General features: G+C 40.0%; 1 long non-coding RNA gene across 4 annotated transcripts in view; it reads right to left on the bottom strand.

Moving 5' to 3' along the window:
• LOC308476087 overlaps positions 1 to 11,982 on the bottom strand; it is a 48,208-nt gene that overhangs the window by 15,141 nt on the left and 21,085 nt on the right. For all 4 annotated transcript variants that reach the window (XR_013985695.1, XR_013985696.1, XR_013985697.1 and 1 more), the window contains one exon: positions 11,036 to 11,351. This is a non-coding gene — a long non-coding RNA (uncharacterized lncRNA). The remainder of the gene's footprint in view (positions 1 to 11,035; positions 11,352 to 11,982) is intronic.

Genomic DNA, 11,982 nt, shown 5'->3' on the forward strand with positions numbered 1-11,982 from the left:
CAATCAGTTGCTCTCGAACTCAGGATGCAAGGGAGAAACGTGCTAAAAGGAAGGCATGCTTTTCAAATCCACACCATGATCACCTCCCACCCGGAAACCAATGTCCCCACTGTGGAAGGACGTGTGGATCCAGAATTGTCCTCCACAGTCACTTATGGACTCATTGTTAAAACCATGTTTATGGAAGACAATCTTACTTGGCTACGAGTGATTGCCAAAGATGAAGAAGAAGCTCTTCCCAGGGAATTCTGGGAATTGCAACTCTCTGATGAGAATAAGTGATCTCTTAACTAATTCAAAATTAGTCAGAATGGTTGTATGCTATGTCCCTTCCTCACCCATTGAGAAAGAATGGGCTACTCACCATAATTTGGCTCTTCAGAAATTTCACTCAAAAGTAAACATAAGGTGGCATGAGACTTTGCATGGTATGTTATGTAGATTCCCCTGTGGCACCTCAAAATGATGTTTCATGCAACCTTTTCAAAGAAAATACCCCAATAAGGCTCAGCATGGCGTTCTTTTTCTCCAAAGCAATTGTCCACCATTTCCTCCACACACCCCTTTCTTATCTAGGCTGTGCATTCTGCCATTTCAAGTGCAGAGCACTACAACGTCTAACTTGTTTAAAACAAAAAAGGAAAATAAATAAAGCTGTTGTGCTGTGGCTGAACAGGAAATCATGCCAATGCACAGTTCAAGCTAGCATTACTTTTGTGCTTGGAGCAAAAGTCAGGTTTTTGCCTCACTGTTTGAAAAGGTCCTAGAAGGGTCTCTGGGTCCCTGTTCCCCCCAGGAGCAGCATTTTCAGCTTTGAAGGATTTTCACAGATTATTTTCTCCCTTTTTAATGCTGCCTTTTCCAGGAAGCTAAATAAACTTTGAATAGGTTTTGGACCCTTTGGCCATGCTTTATGTTTACTACGTCTTGTTCTTCAGGTAGTAAAATTGGAACAGAAGTTGTATGTAAGAACTAGCCAGCCTCCTCTGAGGCCTACAAAGGTTGCTCCTGACAGTGACATACAGCGTGGTAAACAAACCTGTCTAGATTTGAAGGCGGCTGCAGGGCTTGGTTTAACCACCGTGTACTACTCAGAAATGACAAATGGAGATGTGGAACCAGAAAGAGTTATGCAGCAGGGGCAAGGAAACTAGTTGCTTGCCACTTAAGACATTTCCCCAGCCTTTCATCCCTGAGCATTTTACCTAAATCTAGCTCATGTCAACAGTAAAATGAGCACTGAGGCTTTACAACACAATCTTGGTGCTTATTTGCCTCTAATGACAGCACAACATTTGCAGCAGAATCTGTTTGCTCATAGAAATCTTTTTTGGCAGATTGGATTTGGCTAATCTGAGGCAAAGAAGGAACAGATTTCACAACCTTGCAACTAATAACATTCTCAATCTCATTTATAATATTGTAGAAACACTTCATTTAAACTGCATAGCTGTTTCATTGGTCTTCAAAATACATTAAATTAGCATTGACATCAATGCAGAAAGAAACTGGGATTCCTCTTCTCTTTCACGGTTAATTCATGGAAAGAAGCATGGTCTGAATTATATTTCTCATCTCTTTTATTGCTCTGCACTTTATTCTATATTTTATTGCAGTTTTGTTTCTCTACATTGGTACCAATGTATTCTCTCTCTCTCTCTTTCTCTCTCTCTTATGATCCATTAATATCTTTGAAGTTTGAAGGTTCTACAAAAGTTCTAAACATGTAGGGATTCCCAGACCCTTCTAGGAAAGTGCCCTTTACACTTACGAAAACAGGGAAGCCATCATATTCAGCAGATCTATTTTGGTATTACAAGCCTGATTCATACTTTACCCAGATTATGTGGTAGGTCCCAAGAAATTTATTCCATATGGTGGGACTCCAGAATGCAACCATAGCATATGCATTTGCTTATTTTCCACATTTTATATTCTGCCCTCCAACAGAACTGCATTCCTAGGGCACCTTATAGAAAAAATGAAATACACAATAAAACAAGCACAGGACAACAATACACAATAACCACAGAGCAGAAGAACACAAAATAAAGCACACTGCCCAGAACTGTTTAAAAAGGCTTTCAAAGCCTGGGAAAATAAAAAAGACTTTTCTGTGTAATGGGGCAAGCCTTCCTGTGGAGGGTATTCTAAAGATGGCTCCTTCTCCATTCACCCACTTTAGAAGGTAAGGGACCCAGAGAAGAGCCTCAGATGATGACTTCAGTGAATGGACAAACTGGTACAGGAGAAGATGGCCCAAGACAAGTAGGGTGTTAAAAGGTAAACACCAGCACATGTAACCAAGCTTAGAAGCTGGGCTGAAATTATTTCTGCACAAAAGAGAGATGATTCTGTCAATTGATGCCTGTTAGCTATCTAGCAGCTGTGCTTTGAAATATTTACAAACCCATATACAATGTATTGTCATAGGACTGCTGGTGCTCCTGCGAGACATTCCCATTCGGCCCCAATAACCAATGCAATTGAACCTCACACATGTTACGACGTAAGACAGAGTCTGACCATATAGAAGGTGCTCAGTTTTATGGCTCCACATTCCTTAATTGTTGCACAATTAAGAGGCGCTACCAGAGGCGTAGCGTTGGGGGGGGGGGGGACACACATTTTTGACATACATATGAAGTTACATATGAAGCCATTCTAATTTGTCTTTCCCCATCATGTGAAGGCAAATAGTTAAAATGTAAGCTGTCTGAAACATCATGGCAAAATAAACAGAACTTGCCACCTTCTTCTACATCAATGAGCTTTAAAAGTGTCACATTCTTGTTTGCTGACACTTGTAGCAGAATGCTTGCATTTTGCAATATCTGCCAGTATTGGACACACTAAGGGAACCAGGCATGTTATTTGTTGTTGTGAACTCTCCTTTTTATTCTTTACTCATCCTGTTGCCATAGAAATGAATCCAAACACCAAACACTTTTTTCTTCTCCCCGACTTAAAGGCCACTCATTCCATTTAATTCCAGAGATTCGCCATCAATTGTGTGTGGGGGGGGGGGGGGGAACTGAAGTAAAACAATGCACTGGGCTGTTTAATAAAAAGAACCTTGATTTGCACAAGGCTGTGAGTGAATCAAACTGAAAAGCCCTGGGAAAAAGGTGAATCTGTGCACCAGAAGATTGCCTGCCTCTCCCTATTATTAGGTACAAAAATAGAATGGCTCTTGTAAATTGCTGCTAACCTCATCTCCAACAAACCTGACAGGAGAAAGACCATGCTGGGTAAGCTATTTTGATATTTAGAAAATTAGGCTTTAAAGAAAAATGTGGTGAGACCTCAAATTTATGCCACAAAGTGAGACAAAAGAAAATAGCTCCCTCATCTGCACAGTCTATAAATGGATACCAAAGAATTTCGTGAGCTAAATTAAATGCAATGTTCAGGGATGTTCTTATGAGATTTCACCACTTTTACCCGCGGTGTTAATAGTGTCGGCATCACTTCACATAAATTATTTTCCTACATAGATTTCATTCTGTAAGAAAACAGACTGTAATAAATGTCGAAGACTCTTTAGCATTTTTGCCCACTGAAAATCATGCATATGCACTTACATGAGAGTTATATGGGCCATATTCGCACCATATATTTAAAGCACTATGATATCACTTCAAACTGCAACAGCTTTCCCCAAAGGATTCTGGGAACTACAACTGTTCCTGAACAGGGATATAACCTTGAGACTAGATTACTCGAATGCACTCTATGTGGGCTGTCCTTGGGTCTGGTTCAAAAGCTCCAGTTGGAGCAGAATATTGTGGCCAGATTGCTGATGGGAACTTCTGGTCAAGAACATGTGACACCAATGTTAAAACAGCTGCACTGGCTGCTCATCTGCTACCAAGCATAGGTTCAAGGCTCTTGTATTGATTTACAAAACTCTGAACAACTTGGGTCCTCCAGGTTCTTTTCCCCCTAAGTCCCCCCCCCCCCCCGGAAAAAATCAGGAAATTTCAGACTTAATCCAATGAGAGTTTCTGAGAGTTACTGCATTTCTATTTATGGCACAGAACAGTTAGTTTGTAAGGGATTGTGGGAGTAATTTAATCCATTTTCTTGTACTGGTCAGGATTTCCATGCCAGGAATGCTTCTTATTCCTCATAAAACAGAAATCTGTATAATTAGACATCAGGAATAAATAGAATGGGAATAATCGAGAGGAATATAATAAAGTTCAACCTGCAACTCACTCCAAGTACTCATCTGCCTATTTCTGTTCTACCAAATGGGAAATGGTATAGAATTACATGGTATTGCCCCAGCAGTAGTGTGTAGCTGGTATGCCACAAAAGCAGGTTTCTACTATTCTACTCCTGGAGATGATTCTGTGAATTCTTGTTTTTCCGTAGTGGAGTTCCCGTGTCTTTAACAGCTGCACAATAAGAATAAATGAATCTCACACCCTCCAGTCTTCATGCTAGTAAAAGCTGTAGTTGTTGGCTATTTACCTACTGCACAGCTGTTAAATGCACATAGGGTATCTCACAAGGAATATCTATCATCTATCTATCTATCATCATCATCTGTTGTGATATTTTGAAGGATGGGATTGAATGAAAGCTGTTCATTTAAGAAAATTAATTCAGGAATGTGCACTGCACATTCATTTTTTAAAGACAGAGAAACATATCCCATAGTAGGTAGCTAACCAAATATACATTACCTGGAGCATGGTTTTGGGATTTGTTGCAAAATATATGTTGACACAGAAAGATGGGCAACAATATCTATGCCATAAACGGAATATTCTGTATTGCTGCCGCAGGACATTGACTGTGAGAATTCTACATTATACCATGCCTAGCCATAAGCAAACTTGCTTTGTAAATTACTGCATTCCTTTATTCCACCACTCACTCATCTATTTTCAGTATTGGAAATGAGAAATAACTATTAAGGCTCTAGCAATATGTGCCAAGATTTCTATTACCATTTCCAATATTCAGCATTATTACACATTATAAGTACCCAAGCCTACATGTCAAGTTGCCACAACATCTAGTAATGAGTTTGTCTTGTTATTTTTTCTAGAAAGTGTGCTCCAAAAGTATGCTTTGCTAGATATGTTCATTTTTTAAAATCTACATTAAAAATAAACAGAGCTACACATGGCAGTAGTAAATCTACTTCCAAGCTATTTCACGTTCTACTTTGTATAAACTAGGGCTTGGGAGACCAACCAACAGCCATAATAACAGAAGCAATTGGGTAAAGATGCTTGGGACTGATGGAGAGTAAATGTATAATGAAGGGAACCATTCTTAAAAAAAAAAAAAACACACAGAAAATGGGAACTTTTCTTGAACATTCTCCACTTTCTCTAACTGATATCCCCAATCAGAATTGAATCTGGAGGAGTTTGTCCACCACTGCATGGGCTTTGCCAGGGTTGGGGGAGGGTTTGGGGGGGAGCAAAACCCACATGATTGGTCAGTTAGTTGAGTATTTCTATTGTTTTACTTGATCTAAGGGGGGCAACTGCCTCCCCTTTGACCAAGCCCATGCCTTCTACCCTTTTGGAAGATACAGGGGACATGTTTAGCAATAGCTTACATTTAGAATTTTGAGGAATTATGATGTCACTCACAAAACGGAGGCCGTGGAGGTGTGGCACATGGCAAAATAGTCTAGGAATGGCCCCATCGGCCACCTTCATAAAAAGCCACCTACAGAAGCCACTGCCACTGTTGCTCTTTCTGCTTAGAATGGATGAGACAACAGGTATCAAAAGATGACATCCAATGAAATGTGGGTAAGGCTGAGCCAATATAAACAGGAACTAAGCAGGAACACCAAGCAGCCTCTCATGCATTGTGGATTCTTGAAATGATATCTACTGTGACCTTTCATGGACACAATAGGATGTGTTGATGGGAACATTGGCAATACTGGCTTACTTGTCCTAGATATGGACAGTCAAGCTGTTCACACTGGAATGAGGGTCAAAATCTGCTCCGCATCAGTGTAGGAAGTCCCTGCTCTCTTATTACAATCATGTTCCCATGGGAAACGGAAGCACCCAAAAAACCGGACATTGTAAAAAGTTTAAAACTGTAGCAGAGTCATACATCAAACTCCCATTCAATTTACTCACTACTTTATTGTAGGAATGGTTTCCTCTCAGTTTCTCATAAGCTTGGTTCTCACATTTTCACATCAGTTCGGATTCCCCCCCCCCCTGAACATTCCTGAGAAATTAGGTTCCCATTTCTTCTAATTTACACTTTTTATATGCAATCTTGCATTTTTGAAAATGATTTTTTCTCAATATAATATAATATAATTTCACTAATATATGCATTTGTATGCATATTATACCCTAGTACAAGCTGGAAAACTGCACTGCAAAAGTTAGAGAAATGTGGCTTTTGAAGGATGGCTGTGTTTCAGTTTACATATTATTTCAGAATGTGCAAATTAGGTAATTAGATTCACCTTGAATAGGAAAATGGAACAAATTTCCATTGGCATGCTTAGAACACATGCTTTTTTACTGTTATTTATTACTCTAGCACTCTCTGTACATAAATTGGATATGGTAAGGAGCTATTCTTTGCTTAATTACTTCTTCCTATTTTCTGTCGTCCCTGAAGACTAAGCACTAGAGGCTTGGGTGTAAAATTATTTCCCCACATTTCCTAATCCCCCCACAACATACTTCCTTATCTCCTGCTTCACTTATAAACACTAATATGCACATCCACTTTCAACCTTTTGGCAAAGGACCTTTTCCCCTGACTTTGCCAGCATAAAAAGCAACCAGTGATGGACTTGGGGCTCTCAAATTTGGCTGATGCTAAAATTTGGCACCCCTGTCTCTCATGCTCTGTTTTACAACATTGTTGTGGCACCCCCTGCAGCGTGGCACCCATACAGCCGCACTGGTCATGCTACCCTAAGACTGCCTCTGCAGCAACAAATGCCCTATAGGAACTTAAGCTTCATGTACCTCACTTTAACAGATCACTGCTGTGTGCAAGTCAACACAAAGGAAATTATACCTAATACTTACTACATAGGAAAATATTACCAAGTTGTATTACGTAGAAAACTTCCTTGCTGAAATCTGCACATTTGATTTATTAGAAGGACATTTTACTATTTGTCAGGATCAATATTGGTGCCAACACTATCACACACAGAATATCTAGTTGGGTCATTTTTCTATATAACTGTGATTAGTATTGTTTCAAAGCTGCATAAGGCATATGATGATGACTTCTGTGGTGATATTCTACAATGTTGCTATCAATAATGAAGCCAACATTAAGAGAAAATGATGTGAATATGGAGATTAACCTGCGTGAGGAAATTTCACAGGTACTTTATTATAGTTTCAGAACTCAATATGGGAATTAAATGAAAAGCATAATATGAACAAAAGGTATTGTATCAAATAGGGGCAAAACTAGATGATACATTAAAGGTGCACAAGTGCAACCACATATTTACCTTTTGTGAAGCCCTGTTCCATGCCCAATAATTGTTGGACACCTCTGCCCGATGGCATTGTGGCCCATAGATTCCAGCAAAGTACTACGCAAGGTTTTTGCCCAGTATCCTCTCTGTGTGATGGCCTCATGGGAAAAAGTTGTCCCATGAGCCCTTGCTGCGGGGGGGGGGGATCCTATATAAAGCTGCTTCCCCTGGAGCTCACAGCCATTTTGCTTTGAGAGCTTCCTGCCCACCCTTGGGTTAGAGCCTTCACTGAGCAATTTTGGGTTGCTGGTTGACAGGGCCAGAAATGAATTTCCCCCCCCATTCAACCTGATTGACGCTTGGTTGGGTATTTTTCCACCTTTTCCTCAGTGAAATTATGGCTTTCCTTTGTTAGGAAGAAGGAAATTGTTTGTATGAGGGTTGAAATGGCATTGGGCAGGATTAGAATAGTATAAGGGGCCCCCATAATGTCAGGAGTCCCAGTTTCTGACTTGATAACACAGCAAGCGTGGTTAATTAAAAAGGAATATTTATTGCAAAAACAAACAGAGTTCTCTAACATGCCGCCAGCCTCATCAATCATGATGACCCTTCTGAGCTTCTCGTCCAGTTACAGAAGATATCAAACTTTCTCACTTTGCACCTTTTGCCTTGTTTCCGGTCTAACAGGGCTATCGTTAGGAGGGACTGGCTCAGCTCCAAACCCTTCCTGTTCTGACAAACTGCTTCCTTCTCTGTTCGCGTCAGTAGAGCATTGGCTGGGTTCCGACTCGCCCTCAGCCATTCTCTTATCAACTGGCATTCCAAGGGGCAGGGGAGTTGGCACTCGCTGATGCTCATCCTGCCGGGCAGCTAACCCTCTCTGTTCCTGGTAGCTTTCTTCAGCTGTGATCTGGTTGTAAACCTTCACTATGATCTGGTTGTAAACCTTCACTGGGGTCTGGTTGCAAACCTTCCCTGGTGGCTGGCTCATTCATGACACATAAGGGGCCTCAGGGGAGGATTGACCATAGCAAACCTAAGTTTGGGTTTGGTATCTGCCTGTTTGGAATCTACACCCTAATCCCCCAGTAAGACCTTGCTTGCTTGGCTTGCACCACAGCAATGGCCGACTCTCAGGGTACAGGTTTGGAACAGTCCAAAACCAGCAGATCCATTCCATCAACATCGGGCTTGTGGAATGATGAACTGATCCTGGGACCCAATGCCATGCTACTTTTCTTAATGTCTGGATTGTCAATTCATGCAGCCTTGTAAGGATCCTGCTTTGACTCAGACTCCAAATCCTTTCAAGGAAACCAGTAGTGGCTAGAAATTAATCTGAATCTGATGTATACAGCCCAAGAAAACATTTCTTTGGTTCAGAAAAGGGAACGTATTAGTATGGACAGGGTATTTATCCTTTATTCAAGGATACTTCAGAGATCTGCTTTTCATTAATTTTAATTTAGATAAACCCAACCGATACTGTCATGATCAGTTGCCAAGAGACTTCCCAAAGCTACAAATCTCTGAATTCCCCTCCCCCCAGCTTCCCATTTGTGTGATGATGTGAAGATACTTCTAACTGCACAGGAGAAAGTTATGCAGGAGTTGCAAGGAATGAAAGACAGGCCATTAAAGGCTCTCCCATGAGGATAAAAGTAGACAAAAAAGAACCTACATTTTTATTCTTTATGGGAATAGGAACCTTGTACCTCAGAAGATGAAATTGGAAGGGAGCTATCAAAAATACATTCGCCCAGGCAAGTCATCCATAAATTCTAACTAGTATCAATGGAGTTCACTCCTTGAAGTGCAGTAAGAAACAGTGAAACATGGAAACACTCTTATAACTCTTTTTCTCTGCTTTGAACAGAAGTGAGAGTTCATGCTGGAACTCACAGATCAAATACCTTTTAATTTGAACAACCTGGACCCTTAATCTGTAAAATCTGCTTTTGGGTATATATCTAACTTTTTAAAAAAGTCTGTCTAAGATTAGGATTCATTTCCCCAACAACAAAATAAAGGAGAAACATCACACACTCTTATTTATCGTTCTCAGAAAGCTTTTTTTTTAAAAAAATCAATTTTCCTTGAAATAATGCATTTTTGTATTTTCCTTTCATATATGCATTTTTATGAGCATTTTATTCCATTATGTGAATTTTTGTACAATCTGCTCGCCTGGAGAACAGGTTTGCAAAATTCAGAAAAATGCAAATTTGTAAGGATGGCTTGTGCTTCAGTATTGAAAGTGATTTGCATTGAGAGAGAAAAGCTTCTGTGGAGGGGTTGGAGGAAGGCAAGACGTGGGCAAGGAGAGCCCCATAGTAGTTACCAATGCACCAATTTTGCCCCTGTAGCTTTCCTACAGGAATTTCCCAGAACAAATAATAGAATTGTAGAGTTGGAATAATCGCTGGCATATAATCGACAGGGCTTCTGGGCCTTTTTTTAATAGTAAAGTCCCAACAACCATGGCAAATTGTAATTCCCAAATATATTTCTGTTGGGTATTACTGGTAAAGCATTGTGACCTAATTAATCCCTTCATTCCCCAGTCACTGATGCTGGAAGGACCCTCATTGCTGCTGGAAGGTAAATTTTGAGAAGAGGGAAAGTCCAGGAATGCTCACAAGCAGGGAAAAGACAAATGGAGGACATATTAAAAAGACTGATGGAGAAGAATTCAGAATAGGCCAAGTCCTTGAAATATTTCAGGGAATACTCGAGAAAAAATCCAACCCATTTCTGTGGAGTCACTGAAAATGCTTTGAAAGAATAAACCAATTGCAACTGAAATGTGGGGCAGAGAAAGTTTTCCCACCAACACTCATTGAACCACCAATACTCTCTGAACCATCTTCATTTTCAACAGTAAAAACCAATTGCTTATCACATCATCGCTAGTCCTAAATTGTTGCACAGTGATATGGCACTGGGAGATTTTAGATTAACCATATTTCAAAATCAAATACTGTAATGGAAAATAATAAAATTATTTAAAATACCAGATATGCATTTAGATACAGTGTTCAAATCAGGGTCTACTAGAATCTGAATACAGGCACCTAGAATAGATTGTGGTTTCCAAGGGGAAACCTTTTAACGCATGAGAAAGTGGCAAGCATTTGTATTCCTCCTTACTTTTGAGAACTCAAAATCAATTGCAGGTCACACACCACTAGTTAAAGACAAAGCTCCCCTCTTTCCTAATATAATCCCCTGAGTTGATCTTTGGTCAAACTGTGAAAATAATTTTATGTTCCAGCACTTCATCCTAGCTTTAACATTTAGCTGGATATATTTATGTTCTGCTATGAACATCACAATGAACTGAGTATGTTCGCCTACACATTCTCTCTGCTTAAATTAAACCTGTGGAAATGGAGAGCAACAGGTTACCTCCATTTGAGAGAAAAAATCTGCTCTTGGAATGTCAGAAAATAAAAAATCTCTGGGTGTGTGTGTGGGGGGGAACCATTCAAATCTACACAAATTGATCAAGATTGCCTACTTGTGTATTATTTGTAGTCCTGAGGAATTTGATATTATTCACTTAAATGTAATATTACTTACAAAGTAAAATGTTGCTCCTGGGAACTCTGTTGTTTCTAGCATGGCAAGATGTAAAAGCGGGAGAGGGCTTCTGCTTCTTTAATAGTACTGCTGAAATATCCTCTGCCCTCTACCTTATGTCCACCAAAGGCATGGTTGTAAGTCATTGCTGAGTGAGGTGGAGAAGCAGAAAGCACCGGCAGGATCAGGATCAGGATCAGGATCTTCAATTTTTCCCCAAGGACATTTAGAAAGGCAATTGCTAGAGACTGAACCCCCTACTTTACCAAAGATAAAGCATGTCAATATCATCTCTGTAAGTTGTATGTCTTGACTCCTGCAGAGTGAACAAAGATCAAAGGACTAAGTCAGCCATACACTAACAAAGATGAAATGGAGAAATTGGTTTCATTCATGCTATTTTCAGTTCTTATCTTAATCATTGTCAAGGGAAGATTCAGAGTGTACTATTTTCTGTCTCGGGCTTTGTTATGAAAATGAGACTACAGGAATTTAATCAGTACAGCTTGCGGAAAGTAGTGGCTGATCATTCTGCAATTTCTTTTAATGTTTATTACTGGATGTTCCTGGAGCTATTAAAAGAAAAGCACAACTGGACGGAAACCAGAATAGCTATAAAATATAATTAGAAGAACCCAAGAAATCACGCACTGGGGATGCCATTTTTATGGCCAAATATAGGCGCTTACTACAGATGACAAAGTAGTTATTTTTCAATTACACTAACTTGTTCTCCCGATAATGTACCTAGGCAGTTGCGTATGATAGCTCAGCAATTCAGAATGGCAAAATCTCAAGATGAGTTTGGGTGAAAATAGTCCCCGTCCCCCCCCACATCACCATCATCATTCATTCAGAGGCTGTAGCTGTCCAGCAGTCAGCTTAGCACATGGGACACCATTCGCCCCCATCCCTGTAGAAGGAATGCAAGGTAAACGTTGCCTTTA

The sequence above is a fragment of the Podarcis pityusensis genome (genome assembly GCF_964106645.2).
Source record: "Podarcis pityusensis genome assembly, chromosome: 4".
Classification (NCBI taxonomy): Eukaryota; Metazoa; Chordata; class Lepidosauria; order Squamata; family Lacertidae; genus Podarcis; species Podarcis pityusensis.